This window comes from Petromyzon marinus, chromosome 36 (assembly GCF_048934315.1).
Source record: "Petromyzon marinus isolate PM22_M1 ecotype Great Lakes invasive population chromosome 36, UKy_Petmar_22M1.pri1.0, whole genome shotgun sequence".
Taxonomy (NCBI): domain Eukaryota; kingdom Metazoa; phylum Chordata; class Hyperoartia; order Petromyzontiformes; family Petromyzontidae; genus Petromyzon; species Petromyzon marinus.
The window spans coordinates 5,233,107-5,252,159 of NC_133702.1; the positions used below are offsets into that span (position 1 = coordinate 5,233,107).

Consider the following 19,053-nt stretch of genomic DNA (forward strand, 5'->3'; position numbering starts at 1 on the left):
CATTTCGGGTCTTAATTGATTGTTAACGCTTACGGTGGCTTTCAGATCGCATCCATTATTTTAGTCTCCCCCCTCCTTTTTTCCGAACATAGATGGACTCGTCCATCTGAACAAACTGCCAAATCGCTCTCCGTGGTGCTAACGTAAAAAAAAACCCGCCACTTTTTTCAAATTTTCTTGCTGTGGTTTTCACACCTGATGATGATTGCTTGTGTTGCAGTCGAAATGTCGTGAGAATTGTATTGTTTTATATTTTTATTATTTCATTGTTTCCCTTCTATCATAATAACTGGCACGTTAAAAGTCTGTACACCACGTGGCGATTTCATTTGTTTGGCTTTGGCAGGTGATGGAGGAAGCTAATGACACACACTTGGCCAAATCATTACGTGGCCTATCCCAAAAACTAATTTAGGAATCACATTTAACCCTATTTAAAAGGAGAATAGTGAGACGCCCATGTGATACGGGATTAAATCAAGCGTCACCTTCAAAGCAACGGTTAAAAAGTTGCGTCGATCTATTTAAACAAATTATTTGAGCTTTTAAACTCCCTTCTATGTACATCACTTTACAACCATTTATCCCATTAAAAAAGTGTCATATTGCATCTTAATACTTGATTTCATTATTTACGTACTGTGTGTGTATGTAGCCATTGTCCATAATGATATATGATATATAGTACGACTTTGGTGTTCCTAATTGATTGGTTGTCTGATAATTTCGTAGCTGTGTGGGACCGATGTACTGCTGCCAGCTTGCAGATGAAATGCGAATCCGAATTATTTATCCTGGTTAAATGAATATTGATAAACGAATTATTTATATACCTCATTTACTTAGAGAGGGAAGCAATTGTAGAAAACCCAATGGTGACCTGACATTTTTTTCTTTAAAAAAAAGCTGTTCATAAGTCCGGGAATGTAAGATTATGCAATACAAATATATATTTGGAAATGTAGAAATGAATTAAGAAATTGAGCTTAATCATACAATTGTTTTTTTAAATTAAGGGATATAATAATATATTTAATTCCATGCCTGTGAAATATAATTTATCCATCTATCCGTCTGCCCATTGCTCTAAATACATTTCACACGTTTTACTACAAATCTAAAATTGTCAAAACCTATCGATACGATGGGCAACAAAACACTCTATAATCATTGTGCAGTTGAGGCACACGAACAACCTAACTCGCCCAGAATACGCCCGAATCTTGGAAGCCAAGCAGGGTCGATCCTGCACACTGGTTGCAGGTGTTAGATGCGGCTGCTGTGAGGCTACGTTGTGGGCAGCAGAGGGCATTGCGACAAACAAGGCCGTAATTATAATAAATTTAAGGGGGGACACATCCCCCCCCCAATATTCAAATATGCTCAAAATGTCCCCCCCCCCCAATTTTTTGCTATAAAATAGATTTATGTTTATATGATTGTGGTTATGGTTGTACTTAATAAATCCCTAATCTCTGCGCCATTACATCCAAGGAAGCAAAAAAAAGGTAAAAAAGAAAAAAACAGAGCAATGTAATACAATACACTATCAGACATTATTGTAACAAATAAATAAAAAGTCCATCCTGTGTATTAGTGATTTTTTTTATATTTTAGGCAGGAAATTCGTTTTCAAATTTATATTTTTTTCTGGGGGGGGGGGGACCCCCAGACCCCCTGGAAGACTTGGTCCCCCCCAATGTTGACTCCATGGCTACGGCCTTGGCTACAAATGTACACCGCTACGCTCCCTGCCGTTATGAACCTGTCCCTGATCAGGGTGAGGAGGCCTTCATCCAGCCGTGGATTTACAAAGGGCCGCACACCTACATGAATAACAACATTTAGGCTCCTTTCATAGACTGGCTTATCTAGAATATATACTCTTTGGTTATTTCGGTAAAGTCACGTAGGTAGAAAAATAATAGATCACGACGTTTCGATCGCAACACAAACAACCGTCATCAGGTGGGACAACCACAGCATCTGATGACGACTGCTTGTGTTGCGATCGAAATGTCGTGATCTATTATTTTTCTATCTAAGTGACTTTACCGAAAGAACCAAAGAGTATGGATTCCTGCAGTCACGAAAGCTTCAAATCAAGAATATCTAGCATAGTTAACATTGAATATACGAACGAGACACTTGATGGATTATATTGAGGTAGGGGGTTCCATCCTGACCCTGGCGCCTATGTATAATTGGAGTTTGCACCTGATCCCCGTGGTCGCGTGGATTTTTCTCATCACGTCCTCCGGGTTTTCATTCCACATTTAGAAACAAGGGTTTTAGATTTTTTTGAATATTTGGCTGCTATAAATTTACGTCGTGATAAGCCACTTTTTTGAGCTACCATTTGTGATAGCCAGGTCGCTTCTGGAAAATAAGCTAATAGCTTAGTGGGCTTTATCTGCTAAGATATAAACTTGGTTTATGTATTTGTATTTACTTACCTTTCCCATACTTTGCACTCCGATCGTGTTTTATATTCTTTGTTGCTGTAACTGTCTGAGCTGCCCGTACATGGACATCCGTGAATTTTAACTTTAAATCTCATCGGATTCTTCCAGCATAAGTAAAGATTCTGATTCGGTTAAACTGCATTCCCACTCCGCACGTCTTTCCACATTCGTTCATTCATTACCCTGGCACGCCTGGCATCGACAAATATGTTCCTTCCCCTCTGGTTGCTCTCACAACGCGGGCTTTTAGTGAATACTGGAATATGCCCTGGTGAGCCCAGGTGTGTGTTCAATTGGCATTATGTGTCAAGAGCGAATAATGATCGCTAATTGGAGGCACGTGGAAGTGACAGCAGTTTGGAATGCGCGCGTGCTAATTCACACCCCCCCCCCCCCACCAGCACAAAATCGATTTGATGTAATGGTGTAATGACCATGAGGACTTCAGGGGTGTGCATCACTGACGTTAAACAAAGGAGGCTGTAAAAAATGAGAGAGTCCGTTATTGTGTAGGTGACATCTAGTTATAACCAGGTGAGGGAGACCATTAACGCAACAAACGAGCGTGCTTTTCAAAGGCTATCTAGAGGAACCCGCAGTCGAGTATGATGCCCATAATTTAGGGTTTTTTTGGGGGGATAGATCGCGTAAATATATAAATGCCAATTCGTTACTAGTACAGCCACAAATCTGGCTGTCGCCTGATGAAGCTAGTTGTAATTACTGGCAAAACGTCGTACTCAGATTGTGGCTTGGCTGTCCAACACACCGGTGTGCTGTACTAATAGCGAATTTGCATGTTCTGTTTTTGTGACAAACCTTACTAATTGGCTGTGTCGGGTGGTAGCGGGTTTAACGACACATTTATATATTTACGCGATCTAACCCAAAAAAAATCTCTATAATGTACGATATTGGTCGTGAAATCCTACTGCGTGTTAAACTGAGTATGGTGCCCTTCTGTTCAGGCGCGGTTAGTTCACTCGGGGTGTTGGGGCACCGCCCCAACAAGCAGCCGGAGATGATATTAAATTATTTTTCAAATAAAAACACTTTTCTATAAATTTGTAGTTGTGTTTGCATAAAAAAAATATATATATAATGATTCTTTCAACGTGAATTGCCTCGGGGAGGTCTCGGGACGGCTGCGAAGGCGTCCGAGCGACAGATTTCCCTTCGTTCGTTGCGATTCGCAGCTTCGCATTTTAGCCACGTCGTTTGAGACCCATTCAGGGTGGTGAGAAAGGCGCCCGTGGCTGTAATGACGACGATGTCATGGGAAATGTGGCAGGTCACGGCTTTTGGCGGTGTCAAGGTGGTTGTGTCGTGTGGACTTGAGGGTCATGGGGACAGCATTTGAGTGCTTAGTTGTTATGTTTCGTATTGTTTATAAACGCCTACTGTTAGTAGACAAGACAGTTGTATCACTTTCACGGGAAGGCCAATGGCATGACGAGGATTTTCTTTATTAGAACACCGTCAGTTCAGAGGTCACTCACAGCAGCACCACCCAGTGGAGTTGTCACGACCCGCCACTGCTTCTGGTGCTGTAACGATATCCACTATCGCCCCGCGTCTTCGTCTCATCGACTGCAATGATAGGAAATTGTCAAAGTTGACAAAACGTTCACTCGGCTAGCTGCTACCGCGTCCACGATGCACGTGCTCTCCGAGCCAGCAGAGCTGCGGGACAACGCCCCTTGACCTGGGTTTTGATTCCTGGCATTCACGGGTGGGCAGCTTGCGGTTCCGGAGTCCGCACGTGGTGGCTCTGTAAGGACTGGCTTCGTCGCGTTATTTACGAAGGGCCCCTCGTCTCGTATTCACTACGCGGTGTACTGCGGCTCTTGAAATATAGATTTGTTTTTTGTTTTCTCTTACCCAATTTTAAAAATATGAAATAAGAAAAATCTGGGATCGGTTATCATCGGTAGCAAGGCAAGTGGGGATCTGAACTTGAACAGGTGGACTCATCCTTTACATTAGTATCCGCTGCAGTGTGAACATTAGCTCTAAGGATAGATAGAGAGAGAGGCAGACTTGCTTAGTGCTGACCATACCGCCCTTTCGTGTGGCATGTCAGCCGTACGAAGTACCCCATAAAATCGCTTTTCTCCCAGCAGTCTGTTTGGCTGCACGGGGGATTTTTGTTGCCTTGGGTGTATGGTGAACATCAGACGCCACTGCGATAGAATATGAGCCCTGAGTGGAGAGTGCATGGGAAATGTGATTACATTGATTACATATTCATCGGCCGGCGCGAATCTCACCGTGAATGCTGAATTATCATTACTTTCCACGGGGACTTACAAATATAGTCGCCCTTTTTATATATAAATATGCAGACGCATGTGAATGCAGTCGTGTAGCACGGCGGTGCAGTGGTTAGCGCGCTGTGCTACGAACCCAGCGAGCCCAGTTCGATTCCCTCTCACTGCCAACACATCTTAGCAGGTCTCAGCCATCCCCCAGGTCGACTCAGCCTCAAACTAGTACCTAGTGCGATGCGTAAACATTGCCACTAGGCAGACAAAGGTGGCCGGGCGCCGGTGCTGGCCACCCATCCCCTCGTGTGCTGTGCCGGCCTTCATCGGTGCTCGCTAACAGCACTTGCAACCAACAGCCTGTTAAGGCTACACGGGGGATCTTTGTCTTTGTAGCGCGGTTGGCAATGGGCCCTGTCCAATGATCTGGCACCTGGCCCCCGCCCGCACACTCCATAGCTGCCACTCCATAGCTGCCACGCCACTGCTGCATGCATTAACGTTGCGGAAGAGCTCCAGATATTACGAGCTGCATTCATAAAGTCACCATCGCTTCTGAGGTTCGCAGCCGCTAAGGAACCAGTAGAACGGCCACATCTGCAATCAGCATCAGAATATTTATTTGTACTGGAGGAATCCGATGAGCTATAAGGATATTTTTTTCACAGACGTTCCGTCGGGACGGGTAAGAACGTTACAACACGAAACAGTACAAAAGCACAATAATAGTGTAAGGTACAAGAAAGGTAAGCACATCATCCAAAGAAAACACACAAATACAACTAAACCATCCCCATCCTACGAGGCAAAGTCCACTGAGGTATGAACTTATTTATCAGAATAAGCGACCTGGCCACAAATGACAGCTCAACAAAGTGGCTTATCACGTGTAAATTTATAGCAGAAAAATAATCTAAATAATCTCAATGCATCTTTCCAAATGTCTACTGCTGGTTTATCGGTGAGACTGTGGTTCCGTGGGTAATAGGTGTCGCATTTATTAGTTTCGCGGATGAGAAGCATTATTTTCTCCGGTAATTCGAATTACATCTGCACAACTCCTGGCTGTTGAACTCCTGTGTATTTGTTGAACTCCTGTGTATTTGTTGAACTCCTGTGTATTTGTTGAACTCGTGTGTATTTGTTGAACTCTTGTGTATTTGTTGAACTCGTGTGTATTTGTTGAACTCCTGTGTATTTGTTGAACTCCTGTGTATTTATTGAACTCCTGTGTATTTGTTGAACTCCTGTGTATTTATTGAACTCCTGTGTATTTGTTGAACTCCTGTGTATTTATTGAACGCCTGTGTATTTGTTGAACTCCTGTGTATTTGTTGAACTCCTGTGTATTTATTGAACTCCTGTGTATTTGTTGAACTCCTGTGTATTTGTTGAACTCTTGTGTATTTGTTGAACTCCTGTGTATTTGTTGAACTCCTGTGTATTTGTTGAACTCTTGTGTATTTGTTGAACTCCTGTGTGTTTATTGAACTCCTGTGTGTTTATTGAACTCCTGTGTATTTGTTGAACTCCTGTCTATTTGTTGAACTCCTGTGTATTTGTTGAACTCTTGTGTATTTGTTGAACTCTTGTGTATTTGTTGAACTCCTGTGTGTTTATTGAACTCCTGTGTATTTGTTGAACTCCTGTCTATTTGTTGAACTCCTGTGTATTTGTTGAACTCTTGTGTATTTGTTGAACTCTTGTGTATTTGTTGAACTCTTGTGTATTTGTTGAACTCTTGTGTTTTTGTTGAACTCCTGTGTATTTGTTGAACTCCTGTGTATTTATTGAACTCCTGTGTTTTTGTTGAACTCCTGTGTATTTGTTGAACTCCTGTGTATTTATTGAACTCCTGTGTGTTTGTTGAACTCCTGTATATTTGTTGAATGCCTGTGTATTTGTTGAACTCCTGTATTTGTTGAACTCTTGTGTATTTGTTCAACTCCTGTGTATTTGTTGAACTCTTGTGTATTTGTTGAACTCCTGTCTATTTGTTGAACTCCTGTGTATTTGTTGAACTCTTGTGTATTTGTTGAACTCCTGTGTGTTTATTGAACTCCTGTGTGTTTATTGAACTCCTGTGTATTTGTTGAACTCCTGTCTATTTGTTGAACTCCTGTGTATTTGTTGAACTCTTGTGTATTTGTTGAACTCTTGTGTATTTGTTGAACTCCTGTGTGTTTATTGAACTCCTGTGTATTTGTTGAACTCCTGTCTATTTGTTGAACTCCTGTGTATTTGTTGAACTCTTGTGTATTTGTTGAACTCTTGTGTATTTGTTGAACTCTTGTGTATTTGTTGAACTCTTGTGTTTTTGTTGAACTCCTGTGTATTTGTTGAACTCCTGTGTATTTATTGAACTCCTGTGTTTTTGTTGAACTCCTGTGTATTTGTTGAACTCCTGTGTATTTATTGAACTCCTGTGTGTTTGTTGAACTCCTGTATATTTGTTGAACGCCTGTGTATTTGTTGAACTCCTGTATTTGTTGAACTCTTGTGTATTTGTTCAACTCCTGTGTATTTGTTGAACTCTTGTGTTTTTGTTGAACTCCTGTGTATTTGTTGAACTCCTGTGTATTTGTTGAACTCCTGTGTATTTGTTGAACTCTTGTGTTTTTGTTGAACTCCTGTGTATTTGTTGAACTCCTGTGTTTTTGTTGAACTCCTGTGTATTTGTTGAACTCCTGTGTTTTTCAAGCTTCCATCGTCAGCATAATCTCAGCATTTGTTGCCTTGTTGAAGAGAAGAAGAGAAACGAATCCCAGACTAAAAAATACCGTGATTTTTAACCATTACATTTTGTTGATGCCTCTTGGCCATTTATGAACATTCTGGGGGTGCATAATAGAGGTTTTTTGGGGTTAGATCTCGTAAATATATAAATGTGTCGTTAAACCCGCCACCACCCGACACAGCAAACTAGTAAGGTTTGTCACGTAAACAGAACATGCCAATTCGTCACTAGTACAGCAACACCGGTGTGTTGGAGAGCCAAGCCACAACATTTACCATCTGAGTCCGACGTTTCGCCAGTAATTACAACTAGCTTCATCAGGCGACAGCCAGATTTGTTGAGAAATCTTCCTATTTCGTTCCTTACAGAGAGAGAGAGATGTGATGAAGTCACTTGTGAGCCCTTCTTGTACGAAGGCCAGGGGGTATGGGGGGCGGTTAATGAATGCATATAAATTACAATGGGTATCCACGTTTATATTTACGCGAACGAACCCCAAAAACAAACCTGTATTATGGATGCTGTTAGTCGCGAAAGCCTACGTGTTAAACATTCTGGGGGTGTTCAGACCCTCCCCAATGTTCTCCACCCCTGCTGAGAGATACTTTTCTCCGAAATGAATTAACGCAGTGCCAAGCGGCGATTACAAAATAGCCCCGGTGTCGAGATGTCTCCTCCAGAGAGACAGTTCTTCCAAATGGGCAGCTTTTGATATTAATGCCGTAGTAATGTTACATCGATGTGTGTGACTAAATCACAGTCCGGAACGTGGCCGATCTCATCAGACCTCAGAAGCTAAGCAGGGTTGAGCCTGGATAGTGCTTAGATAGCGCGACTTCCATGCATCACAGGTGCTATAGGCTGCAGGGTTGCGTGCCCAGTGCTTTTAACTCGCACTGACCAACGTGTGTCTTTAGTTTGTTGTCCTTCCCGAGCACCTCCGATTAGCACGGTTGGCTACGTACACTGCGAAATAAGTTCAACACACATACAATGGCTGCAACCACAGTTTGTACGTCGGCAAGTTGTGTGTGGTGGGGGTAAAGTGGGGGTTCTCCCACCTCTTACAAGACCTTTACACAACGTGGAAGAGTCGCCCAAAATACCTACGAGAGGGTCTCGAGCAGCCAGTATTGTGGGTGGAGGGTCGTCTGTCAGCACGTACGTTTGTATGTATGTCTGTATGGAGAACTACATGGCTGACTGCGCTAATCGGAGGGGCGGGAGAAGGACAGCAACGTGGTGTGAGCAAGCACTTGGAACGTATTAATTTATACGCAATGGTAGTCTCGACATTTCCTCCTCCGCTTTATGGACATGGGAAATTTTGATTAACTTTTTGTTAAGTAATTCTGCTTGTCGTCAGGTGTCTTTTATGTTCATCGTTGCACGAAGAAGTTCGATAAATGATGGAGAGACAGGCGAAGCTGCGCTCAAAGAGGTGAGCGCTTGTGCTGTCGAAGACGTCACGTGACCTGTGAAGACCTTTATGTTGAACTTCTTTCGCACCATACGTAGCCAACTGTGCTCATCGGAGATGAATGATAATGTGCTGCTCGGCACTTCTCGATACACATCTGTTGTGCAATTGGTCACCGTGCCAACATGGAGAGCTGTATTATGTTTTAAACGAGGAGGCATAAATACAAAAAGGTTTCATTAAAGTAGACAGACAGACCATGAAACCGCCGTTGGGGACCCATAAAAAAGACAAAAGCAGTTTCTGAAAAAAACGCGGATGCTCTATTAAACAAGAGCCTGTGTTGTGTTAGTGGTCTGGAGAGGTTATCTTCAGTTCTTTAAGGTACTGTATAGTTCAAATAGCTCACAAACAAGTGCCTTGTGAACGACCCACCGCGGAAGTCTGATCTTCCACGAAGCTCACGGTGCACTCTAAACCGCATCTACTGCATAAACCATGGCAGCAGATGCGGATACCTGATGCACAAATGGAAAATAAAATAAATAAAAACTCCATTGTTCGACTGTGTTCATCCAGAATAGACCCGACAACGTGTAACGACGCAATGCCCCGATCCACAAATACGAAGGAGACATCACAGCGATACAACTTGGCCACTCCTGATGTGGTCATCTGTGCTTGACCACCGGAATGTCAAATTGTGGTTGTTGCTCTGCATCCACATCAGCCGTATGAAAGAAGAAGAAAAAAAACATTGTCGAGCATTATTTAACACATGCACCATACTATTGTTACAAGGTCCAGGTCATCATAGCAAATGCTGGTTGTGCCACCTCACCATAAATTCCATCTCGTAGTTCCTAGAGTACTTGTTGTAAGTAAAAGTAACACCCATACCTTCAATGTCCACTCGTACAATATCCCACAGCGACGAGACGAAAATAACAACCCGAACTCACGTCAAGTTGTCAATCCACTGCTGATGCAGGCCTCCAAATATCACGTATGGCATAGTCATCATTTGGACATACCATCACCACACTGATCAGTATGGATTAGTGGAATTAAAACAAATTTAAATTAATAAAAACATATCGAAAAATCCAGAAGCGACCTGGCCATCAGAAATGATAACTCAACGAAGTGGCTTATTTATAGCAGCCAAAATTCTCTAAACGCATGTTGATTATAAAAATGGAGGGAAAGACCGGAGGACGTGGAAAAAAAATCCACACGACCACGGGAAGAGAGAGAGAGACACGCAAACTCCAAATATACAGCAGCAGGCGTCAGGGTTGGGATTGAACCCACAATCTTCTGCATACCAGGCGAGGGAGTTAGCATCTCGCCACCGTGGCGCCTTTAGACATGTGTACAGATTCATAGCCACAGGGCCCTAACCCCTTCACCACCACAGAATAAATATTACTACGGTATTATTACTACGTGTATGTATATATATGATTACATGTATAATACTACATATTCATCCAGGAAAGTGTTGCTGTGTTTCAGGAATGTTTGTCAGCAGGGCTTTACTTGGGGAAATAAAACCAAAAAAAGCGTATTCATATTGCATGTGGGATGCAGCCAGAATGTGTAAAGAAAAACACCACCGCACGCGAGAAGACAACACTGAAGCCCTGCACAGACGGTCACCCATCCTTCCTGCTGTACTACATCTTACAGTGAGGGAAAAAAGTATTTGATCCCCTGCTGATTTTGTACGTTTGCCCACTGACAAAGAAATGATCAGTCTATAATTTTAATGGTAGGTTTATTTGAACAGTGTGAGACAGAATAACAACAAAAAAATCCAGGAAAACGCATGTCAAAAATGTTATGAATTGATTTGCATTTTAATGAGGGAAATAAGTATTTGACCCCTCTGCAAAACATGACTTAGTACTTGGTGGCAAAACCCTTGTTGGCAATCACAGAGGTCAGACATTTCTTGTAGTTGGCCACCAGGTTTGCACACATCTCAGGAGGGATTTTGTCCTACTCCTCTTTGCTGATTTTCTCCAATTCATTAAGGTTTCGAGGCTGACGTTTGGCAACTCGAACCTTCAGCTCCCTCCACAGATTTTCTGTGGGATTAAGGTCTGGAGACTGGCTAGGCCACTCCAGGACCTTAATGTGCTTCTTCTTGAGCCACTCCTTTGTTGCCTTGGCCGTGTGTTTTGGGTCATTGTCATGCTGGAATACCCATCCACGACCCATTTTCAATGCCCTGGCTGAGGGAAAGATGTTCTCACCCAAGATTTGACAGTACATGGCCCCGTCCATTGTCCCTTTGATGTGGTGAAGTTGTCCTGTCCCCTTAGCAGAAAAACATCCCCAAAGCATAATGTTTCCACCTCCATGTTTGACGGTGGGGATGGTGTTCTTGGGGTAATAGGCAGCATTCCTCCTCCTCCAAACACGGCGAGTTGAGTTGATGCCAAAGAGCTCCATTTTGGTCTGATCTGACCACAACACTTTCACCCAGTTATCTTCTGAATCATTCAGATGTTCATTGGCAAACTTCAGACGGGCATGTATATGTGCTTTCTTGAGCAGGGGGACCTTGCGGGCGCTGCAGAATTTCAGTCCTTCACGGCGTAGTGTGTTACCAATTGTTTTCTTGGTGACTATGGTCCCAGCTGCCTTGAGATCATTGACAAAATCCTCCCATGTAGTTCTGGGCTGATTCCTCACCGTTCTCACGATCATTGCAACTCCACGAGGTGAGATCTTTCAAGGAGCCCCAGGCCGAGGGAGATTGACAGTTCTTTCGTGTTTCTTCCATTTGCGAATAATCGCACCAACTGTTGTCACCTTCTCACCAAGCTGCTTGGCAATGGTCTTGTAGCCCATTCCAGCCTTGTGTATGTCTACAATCTTGTCCCTGACATCCTTGGAGAGCTCTTTGGTCTTGGCCATGGTGGAGAGTTTGGAACCTGATTGATTGATTGCTTCTTTGGACAGGTGTCTTTTATACAGGTAACAAGCTGAGAAGTAGGAGCACTCCCTTTAAGAATATGCTCCTAATCTCAGCTCGTTACCTGTATAAAAGACACATGGGAGCCAGAAATATTTCTGAATGAGAGGGGGTCAAATACTTATTTTCCTCATTAAAATGCAAATCAATTCATAACATTTTTGACATGCGTTTTTCCGGAATATATTGTTGTTATTCTGTCTCTCACTGTTTAAATAAACCTACCATTAAAATTATAGACTGATCATTTCTTTGTCAGTTGGCAAACGTACAAAATCAGCAGGGGATCAAATACTTTTTCCCTCACTGTACAAGTACCAGCTCACTACCTTACAGGCTGGAATCTCAAACCCCCACTGTACCCGCACGACCCATTAACCGAGGAAACCAGGAAAAAAATAATAGCTGCGTAAAAGCACGCTTTTTTTAACTTGTCAAAGGGAGGACAGATTCCCAAAAAAGGAGACTTTTGAAACCAACAAACAGTGCAAAACTGTGGCAATTTAAAAAAAAAACCCTTGACACTGTTGTGGTCTGATTGCTTGTCCTGTCAACACTTTGACTTCATTCCACGCAAGCGAATGGCTAAACGCTTGCTGTTGCCGGTCCAAGCGCCCGAGCCTGCCCACAGTGCTCTGCGGTGATGCTGTGTGTTCCAGAGCTCGGTTACGTAAACAGCACAACAACGGCCAGACCACAAGCTGCATTTCCTGAACTAAATTCTGGTGTACTTGGCTTCTTACGTCCATAACTTGCCACCACCTCTCATTAGGGACGAGATTTTTTCGTTTGCCCAACCCAAATATTTAACTTGTTGGTTAACCCCCCAAGATGGCAAAACTTGGGTTGCACCAACAACTTAAATTGCCAATTTAAGTGAATTATGCAATACACCTCGGTTCAAAAGTACATTCGCACATCATTGATGCTTTGCCATATACTTAATCTGATATCACTAAATATTTGTGGAAGCAACTCATTGGTAAATGCGAGGCACTGCTTAGAATTGTAAAACTATTTGTGTGTTTGCAGGCAGGTTAGCACGCAAAACCTTCCCACCTGTACATGTAATACCTAGGAATGATGGAATATTTAATCGTTAAATAACCTGGGAGGTGTGGGGGAGGGGCAATGGGTTCAGTGTACACGTCACAATCCCTTGGGGGGAGGGGCAATGGATTAAGTGTACACGTCACAATCCCTTGGGGGGTGGGCAATGGATTCAGTGTACACGTCACAATCTCTTGGGGCGGGGGGGGCAATGGATTCAGTGTACACGTCACACTACAAATCCAGCTCTCGAATGCACACGCTAAATAAATAACAACTCTATTTATAATATTCTTTGCCATTCATTGTATCATGAACAGCGCACGCTTGCTCCGCTTTTCACTATTCTAATTACGAATGTCTAATTAACGCAAGTGGGCATAATGCAAATCAATGGTCCTCTGCGTAAGCGCTCACTGCGCGATACGCTTCCTAACGAGCGGTCTTTCTCGTGCGAGGTTTGGCAACTTCTTCAAATTGAGGACGTCGCGAGACCGAGCAGTCCCGAGCGAGGGTGCAGGGACGTCACGGCGTCGGATGTGTTATTTCAGGTTCAGTGTGAAGGCGATCAATACGCTCGCGCTAGATATGTAGAATCGTTGTGCGCAAGCAGCGGGGTGGTGCTGGCCTCTTAGGGGGATCCAAAGAAGAAATTATCATTTTGGGGGACCCCCTCTCAATGTACGATCTCACCGTGAGATGGCTGCAACAGATATAGGCCAGGGAAATCGATGTCGTGAGATGGGGAAGAAATGTCCACGAAAGATATTATAGATGTGGCGAGATGAAAGAATAGAGATACGGATGAGATAGAGATGCAGTGAAACGAGACGCAGGCAAGGGGCTAAGATGGACAGAATAGAGATACAGACAGGATTGCATTTTATGTGAACTTGCTTATTTTTGCCCATTAGGATTGGTATTTGAGATTATACAGGGTGCTTAATTTGTTTTTAACACTTCCGAGAATTTGCAGCAATGCCACAAGAGATGCGCTGCTGCCCCCTGGCTCTGGAGACCACCTGGAGAAGATTCCAGGCCACGCGTTGACAACGGTGGCCAAAAAGTGGAGACTCTTTGACTTTTTGAAGCTATTAACATTACATTTGTAATCATGTTGCAGTGTATTCGTTCTTTTTCCACTAAAAACGATAGTCCCACGTAAGTGTTACACATTTTTTGAAGCACCCTGTATTTGTAGTTCTCCTCAATTAGCTTCATGAATCCAGGGCCCCCCTTGGGCTACATTGGACCCGAAAGTATCTCCTCGTTTTCTTATGCGGAGCGCCACACACTGCGCGTGAGGATTAACTTTGATCAATCTATTTTGAATGTTAACGGTTCACACGAACAACCCCGAGGATCAAAGAGATGGTCCGTGGATCGTAGTGGCGAAGGAAATAAATGAATACAATAAAAATCAATCATTCGCGAATCAAATCGTGACTCCTGAATCGTGAAAATTAATTGGGTTGCTGGGGCAGGTGAATCTTCACACCCCAGGCAGATTTGCAGCCCAGACTACTCAAACTAATCGTCCTGCATTGTGGTCAAAGAGCTTATCTTAGTTGAGGTGCATGCAATTCGTTGTGTTGCCTAGTCCAAATAATGTTGCCGCCAATGAAAGATAAGCTACAAATGGTTCAAGCCTTGAATAGTTGAACTGCACGCCTCATTCCAACAGTAGAAATACAACAGTGAAGAAAATATTTGGTGCTGCACGAGTACAATTAACAAAGAAACTCAACACACTCGTCATTAACACTATGGCTTTAAAAGTAACAAAAAAAATATATAACAGTTTAACATTTAGGCTTTCGCGACCAATATTATCCACAAGAGAGATTTTTTTTTGTGAGAGCCAGGGCTGTCTCTTGACGATGCTGGTTGTAATTACCGGCAAGACGTCGTACTCGAATTGTAAATGTTGTGGGTTTACTCTAACAACACACCGGTGTGCTGAACTAGTAACGAATTGGCATGTTTTGTTTACGTGACAAACCTTACTTAAATGGCTGTGCTGGGTGGTGGCGGGTTTAACGACACGTTTATATATTTACGCGATCTAACCCAAAAAATATCTATTGTTGGAAAAAAGAACAAAGTACATGGCAATGGCCCATTTTCCAAGCAAATTAATAGAGAGGTCAGAGAGATAGAATGCATAAGGGTTGAAGACTGCACTTCCGACCATGGGACCTGATGAGATAAAAAAAATATTTTCTGATGACCAAACAAACAAAATCTCATAATTAATTGCTCAGTTCGGCTGTAAGAATTGTTCTTTCAACCAACCAGTGAGCTGAAATTACAATACTCATAATTGGCGTGATAAATGCTTGCGCGTGTGACAATTTTATTTATTTGGCATTGTCGGGCGGTGCGGGGTTCTGAACGGAACAAATGCGGCCGGCTGATTTACGTGGCCTAAACCAAAAATATATTTACGATTCATAACATCGGCTGAGAAACCCTACGCATTAAGTCGCTGAATGTAAGAGTGAAATAAATATGATCTCACAGAGGAATGATGTGAAGTCAAAGGCGCTATGAATATAAAAAAACATGGAACACGGGTTATGCGCATCTTTTATACAATGTTTATTTTGTTTGTACAAATGTTATCAGATTCCATCCAATTCAATCTAAATGCATATTGTGGCATGGTTATTTAGTGTGTTAAAAACGCCATGTTCTTCAGGATTGCATGCGTGTCTTAGTCAATACCCAGCGGGGAAAGCCTTCAACATCTGTTTGGATGTTTTAGCTCGCGTGCTGCGATTGAAAGTGAATACATTTTAACGCTCGCGAAGACAAAACTTTCCTCAAGTGCAGCGTTGGCAATCGCGTAGGCAGCCAATACAGGGATTAGTATCGCTCGTAGGTAATTTATGCTTGCTCTGCTCCATTGCAACGTTCACAGCAGTGGTGGGGTTAGCTGTCGAGCGCGTGTTCCGTGCCACTGCAGCAGTCTCCGTGGACTGAAGTGGCCTCGACACTGGAAGCTACGAGGAGGTGGAAACATTTGGCTTTGTTTGCGCTTTCTCGTGATGCTTCAACATGCGCGTACGGTGCGAAAGAAGTTCAACACACGTGCATACACAATGGCCAGCAGGTGTTTCCAATCACACCTCCTCCCTACTTAAACCACCTCCGTCCACCAAGCAACATGAACGGGTACACCGCAGTGAGTCGGCAGTTCGCGTGTGTCGTGGGGGTAAATTGTGGAAGAGTAGGCCAATTTCCATCTCGAGAGGGGCTCTCGAGAGCTCCGTCTAGTGGAGGCTCTTCCACCGGAAGTGGGGTGAGTGAGCAATTCCCTCCCTCCATGACCGACCGCGATCTATGAGCACAGATAATTGTTTCTCTCCACCCCTCCACCCCCTCGAAAGTCCTCGATGGCCCTTTGAGACCTCAACAATATCCACTCCACTGACCTTAGGTGCCAGCGACCATTCAGTGCGGTCCCGCTTAAAAAAAATAAATAATTGCACAAGAAAATTGATAAACGGTCCAAACCGAATTAGCGATTTGAGGTGGGCAATTTTTTGGACGGTAAACATGCCCCTTCCCCAGCCCCCCCTCCACCACCAACACTGCACTCTTTCCAAATTGATCCTGCCGAAGAGGAGGGGTAGACGTGCGAATGAAAGCCCGATGTACATCGCAAAGGCAGTATAGCACTTCTACTGAGGATAAAGGAGGGAACAGTGGTTTGGTGAAGCCACCGTTTTAGTTATTGCAGTAACTATTTTTGTTTATTTTAAAATCCCCCCAAGATTGTGCTGGTTGCAGCTCTCTCTAATGTGTGTCCGGGTTGTGTTGTGTCCGAAATGTCACTTCTCATGTGCTGTGGCCACTTGTTCAAGGAATATTTAATTCACTGGATAACTCTTCATTATGTTCCCTCTCTGGCAGTTTTCAGCGGTCTAAATGAGGTTTTATACACTTTCGTAAACGGTCCTTACCTTTGATGAAAAACACATTCTTGGAGAGTCATTGCCAAAAAACTAAAGCGTCACTTAGGTTATTTAAATGTGAAACAAAAACCCATTGATGTTATCGAAGCTCCCCAGGCACACGTGAACAGAGACATCAAAAAGGCGATGCTGAACAACACGTGGCACAACCAGAAAATGCATGAGTGCTTTACATTTAAGAGAGCCCACATTATAAGCTAATGTATTTTTAAACTATGCTTGTTACAAAAAGAAACGATTTCTTTAGAACTGCTTTTTGTGTTTAGTTTGTTGTCATTCCCCTGCACCTCCAATTAGCACGGTTGACTTCGTACGACGCGAAAGAAGTCCAACACACCGTATATATACAATGTAGGCAATTTCCAATGCAGAGAGTCGATAAAAAATGACCTATGGCCACGATGATTATCTGATATGTATCATTTATAATTTCAGAACAAAGAGACAATGCGTTGAACAGTTTTGTGATGAGAGCTCGCACCCCGTGGGCGAGCAATACATGGAATTAATTGAACATGCGTCTCGGCGATTGCTAGGGCACCGCATGCAGTTACATCCAAGCACGTGCGATGATGGTCACACAGTCAGTGATATTAGTCTCAGGTTTTCCAAAAGCCCAATACGACCTATTTTTAATTAAATCACTAAACTATGATTGTGTAGTGACACAGCGCCAACTGCTGTCCAGCATCGGCAACTGCGGTGGACAGTTAGCGCACGCGCCGTCGAGCATACAGACGGTGTGTGTGCCGGCAGGGCGGAGGAACTGGGGCAAGGGTCACGGAAGACCTCGTGGGGAAGCTCCTGGAACCCGCAATTGAGCTCGAGAAGGGAGGCGGAGCCAGGGCGGAGCCAGGGCGGAGCCAGCGAGGAGTAGAATAAAAGCAGCGGAGAGCGAGAGCTCCGGGCTGCCGTTTCTGGGAGTGGACTCGTCTCGCCGTCGCTCTCGCCTTCGACGCCTTCGTCGCTGCCGCCTTCACTCGATCATTGCGTGGCCAGACAGCTGCTGGCAACGTGGTTAGGGTTGTGTCTAGGCTGCGCTGTACGGCAACGGGAGCGAGAAGGAGGCGATCCTGGGTGTGACCGGCCGAAGGGTGTTACAAGAAAAGAAGGCGCCTCCTGCAACTACATCGTCTCCGACTTGTGCTACACTACATTTCTATGCACGTTGAACTTATTTAGCAGCGTACGTAGCCAACCGTGGTAGTCGGGGGTGCGGGGAAAGGACAACAATATTAAGCGTAAGATAAGCAATTTTAAGGAAATACAAAAAGCAGTTCTAAAGAAATTGTTTTTAAGAAGCGAATCTTAACTATACTGTGTGTGCAAGCACCACCAACAACAATGGCCATAGCCTAATACCTCGGCATCGCGAATACATGTTTAACGTCACGCAAAGGTAGGCGTAAGTCTGCACATTGCATTGTTACAGTTGATGGCCCGCAGCTTTGCGTTATTGGCATTGTGTGGTTGGAATCGGCTCTAATGCAAGGGATGAAATGGGACCACCCTGCCCAATATCCGCCCTCTGGGCCACGGGTCCCAGTGCAGTTGCACCGCCTGCACACTCCACACCGACATTCCACAGTTGGACGCTCTGCGGATTTGTGGTAGAGGATGAGAAGCGAGCGGAATATTCATTGTGTGGAGCCCGGCCACTACGCACGTGGATGTGATAACTCCACCCTCCCCCGCCACAATGAGCAGCATGCCAATTGACTCGTTCGCCAAATGTTATGTGCACGTTATGTAATGTGTAACTTTGGCAAATTATCCCATTTTATAAGACACATTTGTTGTGTAAGAATCAGTGACGATCAAAGAAAGCTTGTGTATCCCTAAGGGACTGGACCTCTGCATTATAATGACTTTATTATCATCATTGTCTTGTGTGCATTTACCAACGTATCCCCCCCAGTATGTGCACATGCCTACGAAATGTGTGTGCGTGCGTGTACGTGCGAAATGCCTGTGTGTGTATGTGCACATAGCCTGGCACAAGCGTCTGTGACGACGTCACCGTCACTTCGTGACGAATGTTGTGTGTGTGCGTATGCCTACGAGTCTGCCAGTCTGTGTGTGTGTGTGTGAGAGAAGCGGTGGCAACAGGAATGAGTGAACCACACACTGCGATCCCTGGTGCCGTGAGTT

At 43.9% G+C, this 19,053-nt stretch overlaps 1 protein-coding gene across 1 annotated transcript in view; it reads left to right on the top strand.

Moving 5' to 3' along the window:
- Window positions 1-19,053, top strand: part of LOC116949375 (isotocin receptor) — a 73,938-nt gene that overhangs the window by 21,418 nt on the left and 33,467 nt on the right. The window lies entirely within an intron of this gene.